This window comes from Limulus polyphemus, unplaced genomic scaffold, assembly GCF_000517525.1.
Source record: "Limulus polyphemus unplaced genomic scaffold, Limulus_polyphemus-2.1.2 Scaffold136, whole genome shotgun sequence".
Lineage (NCBI taxonomy): Eukaryota > Metazoa > Arthropoda > Merostomata > Xiphosura > Limulidae > Limulus > Limulus polyphemus.
This window is the reverse complement of record NW_013665746.1, coordinates 404,356-414,734: the sequence shown is the minus strand read 5'-3', so window position 1 is coordinate 414,734 and position 10,379 is coordinate 404,356. Positions and strand designations below refer to the sequence as shown.

The 10,379-nt window shown below is 32.0% G+C and overlaps 1 long non-coding RNA gene across 1 annotated transcript in view; it reads right to left on the bottom strand.

Moving 5' to 3' along the window:
* The window catches only part of LOC111083153, a 112,136-nt gene extending 109,308 nt beyond the window's left edge, over positions 1-2,828 (bottom strand). Inside the window, exon 1 of the long non-coding RNA XR_002608836.1 lies at positions 2,682-2,828. This is a non-coding gene — a long non-coding RNA (uncharacterized LOC111083153). The remainder of the gene's footprint in view (positions 1-2,681) is intronic.
* Between the last annotated feature and the right edge of the window lie 7,551 nt (positions 2,829-10,379).

The window sequence follows — 10,379 nt, the reverse complement described above, 5'->3', positions numbered from 1 at the left end:
ATTCTCATCGGACATTAGTCATTTTTACGAAGACGTGGAAAACCCAGTGTGTGTGGCCAAGGACAAAGCTAGCTAGCTTCCCAGCAGATCGTAACTACATCAACTCGTAATTAACTCGCTCATCGTGAACCTTCGATAAGATATCAAGGAGGTTCCAGACTATATTGTTTGCAAGTTTGTGAAACTTCTGTTTATAAATCATTGTTAGTAGTAACTATTTGTAATAACTGTTACTATAGATTGTATTGTTGTGCGTATATTAAAACGTATTTGTCTTAAAAACGAAGACGGTGTGTATCAATCTTGTTGGTAAATATCGTAAATTGACTAAAATATCGGCATATATTTAAATAATAAATCCAAAGTACAATTTAACTACTAAATTTAAATAATCAGTTAACTCGACTTCGGACTATTTTAAATTCTCAATACGTAACACTTCCAATCTACCTGAGCTTGGATCAACCATCAGCAACAATACCTAAAAATATACACATAAATTATGTTAGCACAGTCAGCATCACGTTTTACTGATTTGAAATGCCATTTTTTACATCGTCGAAATGTATACAAATAAGCGAGATGAACATGTGAAAAAAAAATGTTGATGTATATGCACGTTCAACAACAGCCGTTTTTGTTTTTCATGATTTTACTAATCTCATTCTGGCACACACACAAATACTATGATGTCTTGCATCTTTATCAAGGAGCATATTAAACTTATTCTTTGCTAGCGGATTCCCTAGACAAATACAACCGTTTAGAGACTAACAAATAGAATCACCAAGGGACCCACAGGGATGTGAGGTTGAAATGGAATTTAGTTTGAGTTGTCAAACAGCTGCATGAAAGTACCATTATTCATTTTTAACATTGTTACTATACATTCTGATGAATTCATATAATGAGTTTAGAATAAGCGGGAAAATCAAGCGCAACTCCCTTGATATATCTGTGAACAATCACGTTACACCGGTATCCAACAGTGCATGCGCTTACAAGTATAGTCAAGATCCGCACACTAATTGATGAACATTTAAATACAACTTGCTATTTGTATTCTTGTATATATTCGCAATGCTAGTTGTATATATTCGCAATGCTAGATACAGATTGACTACTAATAATAAATTCATATGTATTTATACCTTGATTACAAAACCAACCAAGTCTCTTAAAGTAGTGAGAAATTAACAGCGTAATAACTAACCTTTATATTACTCATTTGTTAGCATTAGAAATACGTGTTGAAAGGTAATATCGTTTTATGATTCCAACTTCTTTTCACACTATTACAAACGTGTTTAGTAAGTTTATTATATCAAGTATTATTAGTGTTATCCCTTGTGCTATTAAATGCTTCTATCTTAATAACAGGTGTACATCTTTTATATATACAGGAGCAATTTAGGAGGACCAGACAGTATGTCTGTAACCCTCTTTTTTATGACTGTTGCATTTTTTCTTATTCTAATTCAACATCTTCATATGTTTTTCAGATGTTTCAACGTCTTTTAAGGTCCTTATCGTTACAGGTGATGGCTATCGAAACTGGATTAAGTTATTTCCAGTCTTATATATCTAATCGCTTTGTATTTTTGTTCTTATGTATTGATTGATACCATTCGCTGGAGAACAACGTTAACACATACGAACTTAACAAACGAAATAAAATGTTCCTGCTTGTAAGGGTAAATACAAAAAAAAATCTTTAATTTTAGCCTGATAATTTCCAAACGTTTTAAATACTTTAGGATGTATCAAAACCAAATTAACTAAAGCCTAACTAGCTATCTAAACATTGATGATTTCAATGGTTATCATTTTTATATTTTGTTTTGTAACATTTATTTTTTATTTCATACATTTGTGAAATTTACTGACTAGGAAGATAGTGTTTTTGCGTTTGGATAACACCTGTCAGCTCATATTTTGGGAAGTTTATACCATGTAAATAATGACGTAATCTTTTGCTATTAAAGACACGTACGGGAAATGTCAAGGTTTTCAGCTATCTACAGAGAAAAAATGAAAAGTGAACCAACAATAAAATCGATCTAGATCAATGTCTGTTAGCTAGTGTACTGTTTTTTTTATAACATGTATGATTTAACTTACTCGTAGCAATTAAAGATATAGTTTTCTTACTGATGTTTTACATTTCGGTCTAAACATTTTTCACTCGAAGAATTCATTTTGAAAAAAACACTTAGACATCGTTTAATATAAAATTAACAAATATCGATTTGATATAAAATAAACAAATATTAGCAGAAAATATAAATTTAGTAACTGATAATAATTAAAAAAATATATGAAGCTACAAAAATAAAATGACAGTTGCTTTCAGCCACACTCATGAAGTTTATTTTTTAACTATATATATATAGCTTATAATCTAGGTTTATGAGCGAAACGTTATGTGTAGATTTTCTTCTTTCTTAATTGATTCACTAAAACTTTATCAGCTTTTATGTGTCATCACCAACTAATTACCTCTAAAGAACTTATGTTCCCTCACCGTATTATTTGGTTGTATTTGTGTTATATTCTTAGCTTCACTTTACTCGAGTACGAAATGAACACTTTAGTTCAGACTGCAGATTTTACTCCTAGCTTAAAAGTTATACCATATTTGGTTTTGAAACAAGCTGTAAATGAGCACATGAAATACTTACTATTCCATTCTGAAAGCAATTAGGAGTGAACTGCTCTCATTTCAGCTTTACATTCTGTTGTTATAGTCACGTAGTTTGCATGTGATGAGGTATAATCTATCAACACTTCAGAGAATATCAGATGTAAAAACTTTTAGTTCAGAGATTCTTCTATATGGCTCATGGCCAAGTGCATTGTTAAGATGATGGTCTCTACTGGGTCAGATTGGAAGAATACCACGGAAATGACTGCGTCTACAGCCGGAAGTCGAACCCAAACTATTTCTCTGTAAACGAACCACTGTTTCTGCGACGTTATCCCCCTTTTTATTTCATTTTTTTCTGATCTAACTTCGCACTCTTGTTAATGATCTAAAGCTCGTGTGAAATCAGCTTTTCTTTATTTATTCATCAATTCCCTAAAGTCTTGTTGAGCTCCTTCGACGAAAAGAAAACAAAGTTTTCCCGGTGCTTTACATACATTATTTTGCTCTAGAACAAATAGGTTTAACTTTCTAAACATGTGAGTTCTTTCCTTTCTACATAATTATTTATTTAACCATTGCTACCTGTCAACTAGTAGAATAACCTTGAATTTTATCTTATATCTGAGCTGTTGGGAGTGGATTGAATATCCAAAAACAAAATTAATTCCTCACCATCTTCCTATGAAACAAAACGAACCGAAGTTAGTGTTTACCTATCATAAGTTATTTCAAGAATTAAATATTACTCGTATTCTTTTTCTCAGAAATAATGTTTTAATGTCCAGCATTCATTTCTTTTTTCTATTAGATTTCTATACGTACTCGGAAATTTGTTAATTCAGTATAATTACAAAATATGTAAAATAATATTCACCAGAACATTTTGTTACGTTTTCGATCAAGGAGTTTCTTTAAAAAGGTTAAGTAGCTTATTTGAAGTTTCTAAAAGTTATCAGCCTAGACATGTATACCTCATGATCAGGATTAGAGACCGCTTGTTTAAAAACTTTGCTAAAATATGAATTCAATTTGATTTTTATATTTGCAAATATTTGAAAAATATTTGAAAATAGTGAAAAAAACTTTAAAGTTTAAGTTGTCCCTCGTTGGGCAGAGCGCAGCTAACCTATTGTGTGGTTTTGCGTTAAAACAAGCTATATAAGTTAGCAACATCTTTCACCAATAAAATTATTTCTTTATTATTTTTACAATTAATATTTAATTAAAATGTTCAAAAAAGTCCTCTAAAACCTGCATGAAAGTAGTGTGGTCTGAGAGGACGTTTTGGATATTTTAAACATAACTCTTATACTGATTTGCTTCTTTATTGCAAACTCAGTAATTCACAACTAAAAAAAAATTCAAATCATGGTGTCAGCTTTTGTTGACATTTTTTTTACAGTTGTTCATACATGTATCGAATGTATGGATTTTATCAGATAAATCTCTATTAACTGTGATAAAATATAATTAGTTAATGCGTTGAACATCAATGAGCAAACAAACTGAACGTGGTTTGTTTGTTTTTCAGAACAAAGTCACATTGGACTATCCGCTGTGTCCACCGTGAGGAATCGAACCCCAGATTTTATCATCGTAAGTCTCTAGACTTACTGCTGTCCCAGAGAGGGACAACTGAAATAGGAAAAAGTATATTAATTAAATTTTTTTTGTTCTAAGGAAAAACACAAATATTAAAAAAATATTGCTGTTCTCACAAATTTATACAACTCTAAATTAACTGAGCTCCTGGTATACTAATTAATATTTTAAAACTATAAAATATATTATCTAAAGTCTTATAATAAGATGACACAATTCATTAATTGTTTTTTGTAAGAAAGAATTTATACTTTAAAGAAAGAATACTTATTTTCTGTAATTACGCAAAGTTACGGAAACCTTCTTCTACTTTGTGTAAATGCTAGATAATATTCTTATCCTAAATGTGTACGTCTAACTCATTAGCCACAGCTGTTACAAAGTTGATAAGCTAATATAGTGATCCGTAACTTAGCGTTTTGCGGTGCTAAGTTAATAACCAGCCTAAAAACTAAGAGCAAAAAACATAACATCACGTGCATGTAAAATATAATGAAAGAAATGATACTACTGTGTGATAAGTCACGTGAAAAATGAATAATTAAGGCCTTTTAGAATCCTTCCAACAGAAGCGCAAATCGCTCTGTATTCGTAGTCGCTAATTAAATTTCTTAAATAAAAACATATTTCGTATTTAATTGAAATCTCATCCCAAACTGAACTATAAATTGTCAATGATTTCTTTCTATCTCATGCCTTATAAATAAAAATTACATAACATTTCTTGTTGATGATGCGGTTACGTGTGACAAGTGCTACCTTTGATAACAGTGTGAAAGGTTTGAGTTATGTATTATATTTAATTACTCTGACAGTTTCAATGAACATTGTAGTTTAACACCCATTACCTTTGTTAACTGTTTAAAAAATTCAAATTTTGTTTGTCATATAAGGGCTATCTGCATTCTGTTCTTCGGGAGGAATGAATTCCCTGATCTTGAAAACTTACCGCTGACTTACTGGAGGGCAAAAATTCAAAGAAATACTATATCGTTGATAAATGTTACATTTTATTACTGTTTGGAAGGTTTGAGGTTTTTACAAAATTCCGATAATAAACATATCTATAACGTTCACGTGACAAATGGGGATGGCTCTCACTGTCCATTAAAATCAATCATCTTGAGAATCATGTAGTGAACACCATACCTCTCAATCTTATCAAAAGTGTATTCTCTTTCCGTTTCCCCCTGTGGGACAGCACTAAGTCTACGGACTTACAACGTGAAAATCCTGGGTTTGATTTCCCGCGGTGGACACGACAAATAGACCATTGTGGCTTTGCTAAAAGTAACAAACACACAAACAGTTTTATCGTAAAATGCAAAATTTTTAGGCGCTAAGCTCTTGTAATTACTGGGTGTTAATAACCCTTTATGAGACCAAAGTCTGAAATCCATTGGAAGTACTTCCTTCCTCGTCAATCTAATGATTATGAGTAAACACCATTAATTGATGTCGCAGTTTCTATTGTAACACGCTACTGTGAAAAAATAAAAAGCAAAGTCAATGTTAAACCATACGACAGGTTTTTCTCAAATTCCTTCACCTTACATGGGAGTTATATTCGAAGAAAAGGGTTAAGCACACCAAATGAGAAAGAAAAATCCCTTAGAGCTGGATCGGGGAATTGATAACTTTGAGGCCGAACGTGATTGTTATTATTTGTGTTTCTTCGATCACCTTTATCACGAAGTGTGGGTGGAAGCTTGTGGATTTTTTCTTTTGAGTCTTTGCAGTTTCAAATCCTTCTTTGCTATCTTGTTACCGATACTAGAAAATATACAAACTTCAATACAATGGCCTTTAGGAGTAGGTTTCGATTTTGTTGCCGAAGACCTCACCTTGCTCCGAATTATACCTTCTGGTGTGGCTTTGGACCACATTGTTGTCCAATTGATCTGCTGTAAGGGTCTCTCTGCTTCAATAGAGAAAACAATAAAGTCTCCATTCCCCTTTGTTCTCCTGAAGAAGAATAGTCAACTATTCGAAATCGCTCGAGTTTTGGGTCTTCTTTTAAGTCATAATATATTGTACATTTTTAATGTTGAGTTTGATAATTTTCAAATTTCGTATATCAGCCCTTTGGTTTAACAAAAACTCTAAAGATATTTGAAGATTGCACAGACCTACCATGGTTTTATTGTCTTGATATCTTTACATTTGCTACAGCAATTTTCTGTACGCGAAATCCGAAAAGATATCCATTTTTCTCCATCACGTACAGATTTTTCACAAAACGTTATATGTACTTTTATATATAATTATTTTCATTGAAATCGGATTACATTTTGTTATGTTTAAAATGTTGACAATCACTGACTATAGATTTCTCTAGACCAATCGCGACGTGAGAGTCTTATCGATCGTTCTAGAACCCACCAGAAATACACATAGTAATCAAAAATGTTCATTGTGGTAAACGAAGTCATAATTTGATCTAAGTAACAGTTTTTTTTCTTCGTAATTTGTAAAAATTCCTTGCATGGTAGAAAAAACATGAATATTATTTTCAAACTCTGCGTAGCTGAATTATGGAACAACCGTTATTAAAACCAAAACAACTTTTATGAAGTTTAAGTTCGCAGGCCTGTGTTATGAATGCTAAATTTGGTTTTATTCGACAATGTTTTATTGTTGTATTTGACAATGCAGTTATCAAAATCAAGGTGCGATTGTAAGCTTTAGAGACTAATTAATATCCATAAATGTTTTATAGTATCGCTTTTGTAATGCTGAGCGTTTTTACATTTCAGGAAATAAGGATACATGTTAATTTCAGAATGGCCTACTTTATTGCATAAAATGTTGCAAACGCTTTTATTTTTCTTTCCTGTGATGAAATAATCTAAGCTTACTTGATTGCAAATAATCTTTATATATATGTGTGTGTGTGTTGTTAAGCGTAAAACTACAAAACAAGTTATCTCTGCCGTGTCCACCACGAGTATCGAAACCCGATTTTTAGTTGTGTGGGCCCTCAGACTTACTGCTTATCCACTAGAGGGCGTATTTGTGTGTGAAAGGATGCAGTAATTGTAATATTTGTATGCTTAACTCCTAGATGAAACTAATAAGGTGTTGGATTTTGTTTGTTTGTTTATTTATAGTTAAGCACAAAGCTACGCAATGGGCTATCTGTGCTCTGCCCACCACTGGTATCGAAACCAAGATTCTAGCGTTGTAAGTCCGCAGACATACCGCTGTGCCACTGGGGGGTGGGGGAGGGTACGGTGTTGAAAATGAATTATTTGAATTTTGGACATGTCCCAATGTACGAATAATACGAGTGTAAAATTTTAATATCACGATGTCATTGATTCAGTGTTTGAAAATCAACTCATTAAATGTGACATTCTTAATATTGCGAATCATCTGCTACCACGAACGTTTTGCTATTAGCGTGGTCTGTCATTTGTGAAGACATAAACACTTAACATATTTGCATTGGTTTAATTTATAGCATTGCGTATATTTTCAGGTTTTCATTACGGCTCAGCCTTTTCAAAGAACCAAGTTTAGACGAAAGAGACATAACTGTATTTTCCTGCGAGTATTTGTTCAGTTTGTTGAGCTTTTTCTCAGTTTTCTATGCAGTCATTTCAATGTAATTACTTTGTCTCACGAGAAATTTAATTTGGACTTTACTCCCAACAACGAAATCGGTGTCTGAGACGAAGCGTGTAGCACTATACATTAATGACTAAGGTACAAATTAACAGGATGAAAATAAAAAGTTAGAGTTAAATGATACGTCACTGGGTGAACAATTGTTGTTCGGTTGATGACAGGATGTTCCAGCTTCATTAAAGACGAACAACAGCTTGTTACAATAAAACAATTTTAAGAGGAGTAGCTGAAAGTTACATAGTAGGCTGTACTGTAACATCGGTTGAAATGGTCTTCAGGCAATCGCAGAAATTTCAGAGATGAGGAAAGACACATTATTAAGGGAAAATCTGTGAATTGAAAGTGTATTTCCCGAGGATATGTATTTCACTAAACATACCAACTACTCTTATGTTTTTGTTGATAATCTTATTAAACCTGTAATCACTCGTTTCTAGAAAGTCACATAACCTTATTTCAGTGATATTTGTAGTTATTACGAATATTTTCACAAAATAAAGATTTGGAGGACATTTCTTCAGTACAATACATTACTGCTGTTATTTCATTGACAACTTTTGTATGAAATACTGAGAGAAATTTCACATAAGGTTGTGTTGAATTCTCCAAGAAATAATTGAATGTGATTATATATTTATCTGCTTATTATTGAAACAGTTTTTGTTTATTTAACTAGGACTATGAATCGTGTTAATAATAATAAAATGTTTAAAGATTGTCAACTTTCTTCATAGTAAATTCCACCGCCTCTATCCCCCTCACCAAAAAAAGAGCTACTGGAAATGTTACGTAAACTATGGGGAACTTCTTCAGTAACAAGGTCTTTACTTCCAGTGTGTTTTCATTGGAACTTCATTGTTTACTTAAATTTTAGTAGTAGTATGTTTTGATTTTAGCAATCGTGTTATCATAACACGCGTCCTAGTTCATACTTACCAAGTTCACGTGCTGTGAATGACAAGTTTATCGATTTTCACGAATATAGAATATTAAGATTATAATGTATATACTGTATAACCCATAATTCCCTGAACATTAGCCAATATCAAATGACCTCTAAACAATTAAGACTTTATTCTGTGGGTGTTAACTCATGGTGTAATATGAAGGCTTTAAGCTCGTGAGTCACCTCAAGGTTAGCTGTATGATATTAAGGCTGTTAGCTCATGTGCTCTATAAATTGTACCTTTGGTTTGGAAGCGGTTCCGCATTCTGCTAATACTTTAATTAGTACACTTGTAACCAACTTACAACAGTCTGGCCGGCTTCTATTCTTCAGAGTGAAAGACTTAAATATCTTATTTGTACTCTAGTCATATTCCATGAACAAGTTAGAGCACTACTCTGATATACGTCGAAGTCACAACTGTGACAAGACTGTGTGAAACCACACCTATACATCATATTCTGAATAACTGATTATCTGTGTTTTAGATTGAGTGCCTGATCACCAGAAACCTGATTTACATAAAAGTGAATTGTAATTAAATGAAAATTATGTAGCTTACAATTGACAAATGTATTTCGAACTTTCAACATAAAGATTGTTTTTGATTGAAAACAATTTTCTCTATTTTCAATATATCAACGAACAGCGAAATTTTTTTATTAACCAATTAAAACCCTAATGTTTCAGTCCATAAAAGTTGGCCATCTTCAGGCAATGTATGATTAAAAACAATTATAAATTCACAGTTTAACGATTACTCTCAGCAGTGCACATATTGAATGAAAGTATTTAGCATAGATGGTAATAATTATTTACAAAAGCTATAAAACGTATAAAAAGATAAAAAATATAATGTGGAATTGTAGATATTATAATTAACAGAGATAAAGATTATTCCACCCTCTGTGAATAATAGAACACAAACTGCGTCGCTATAGTTACATTAGATATGAGTTGCTCACAAATGGTTTTATAGAAGCACTTGGCTTTTCATAAAGTCCATGAAAACACCCTGAAACAGTTTATAATAAAATTATCGTTGCATAGCAACCACATAGAAAATCTCTGAGGGAAGCTGAAAACTAATTCAAAAGTTGTGCCTTCTGAGTATTATTTTACAAAGAACTTATGATAACGTAAACTTTTTTAACAAGTATTTTTCTATCCTTAGGTTAAAATGTATAATAAAGAATATTTACAATAGGAAGAATGTCAATAATGTAGACAACGAAATGCTTTATGGACCTGGGCTTGCTGCTTATGATGGCTTGGAAAGGGCCAAGCAATTCTCTTTTTTATTTCTTAGCTTTTATGTACATAAAGGACAGATATTCACAGTGAAATATTTAAAAGTGTTTCTAAACTCACGTGCAGTGCGATCATTCATCTTTGCTAAACAAAACTTTTCACAAATAATGTATGTATATATATACACACAGCGTGGTCACAAGTAAATAGACACCACCTTTTCAGAAAAATATGGAAGTTTTCAGTATTTTCACATGAATTGATATATTTATAATTTAATTAATATCTAGTAGATCTTTCTTT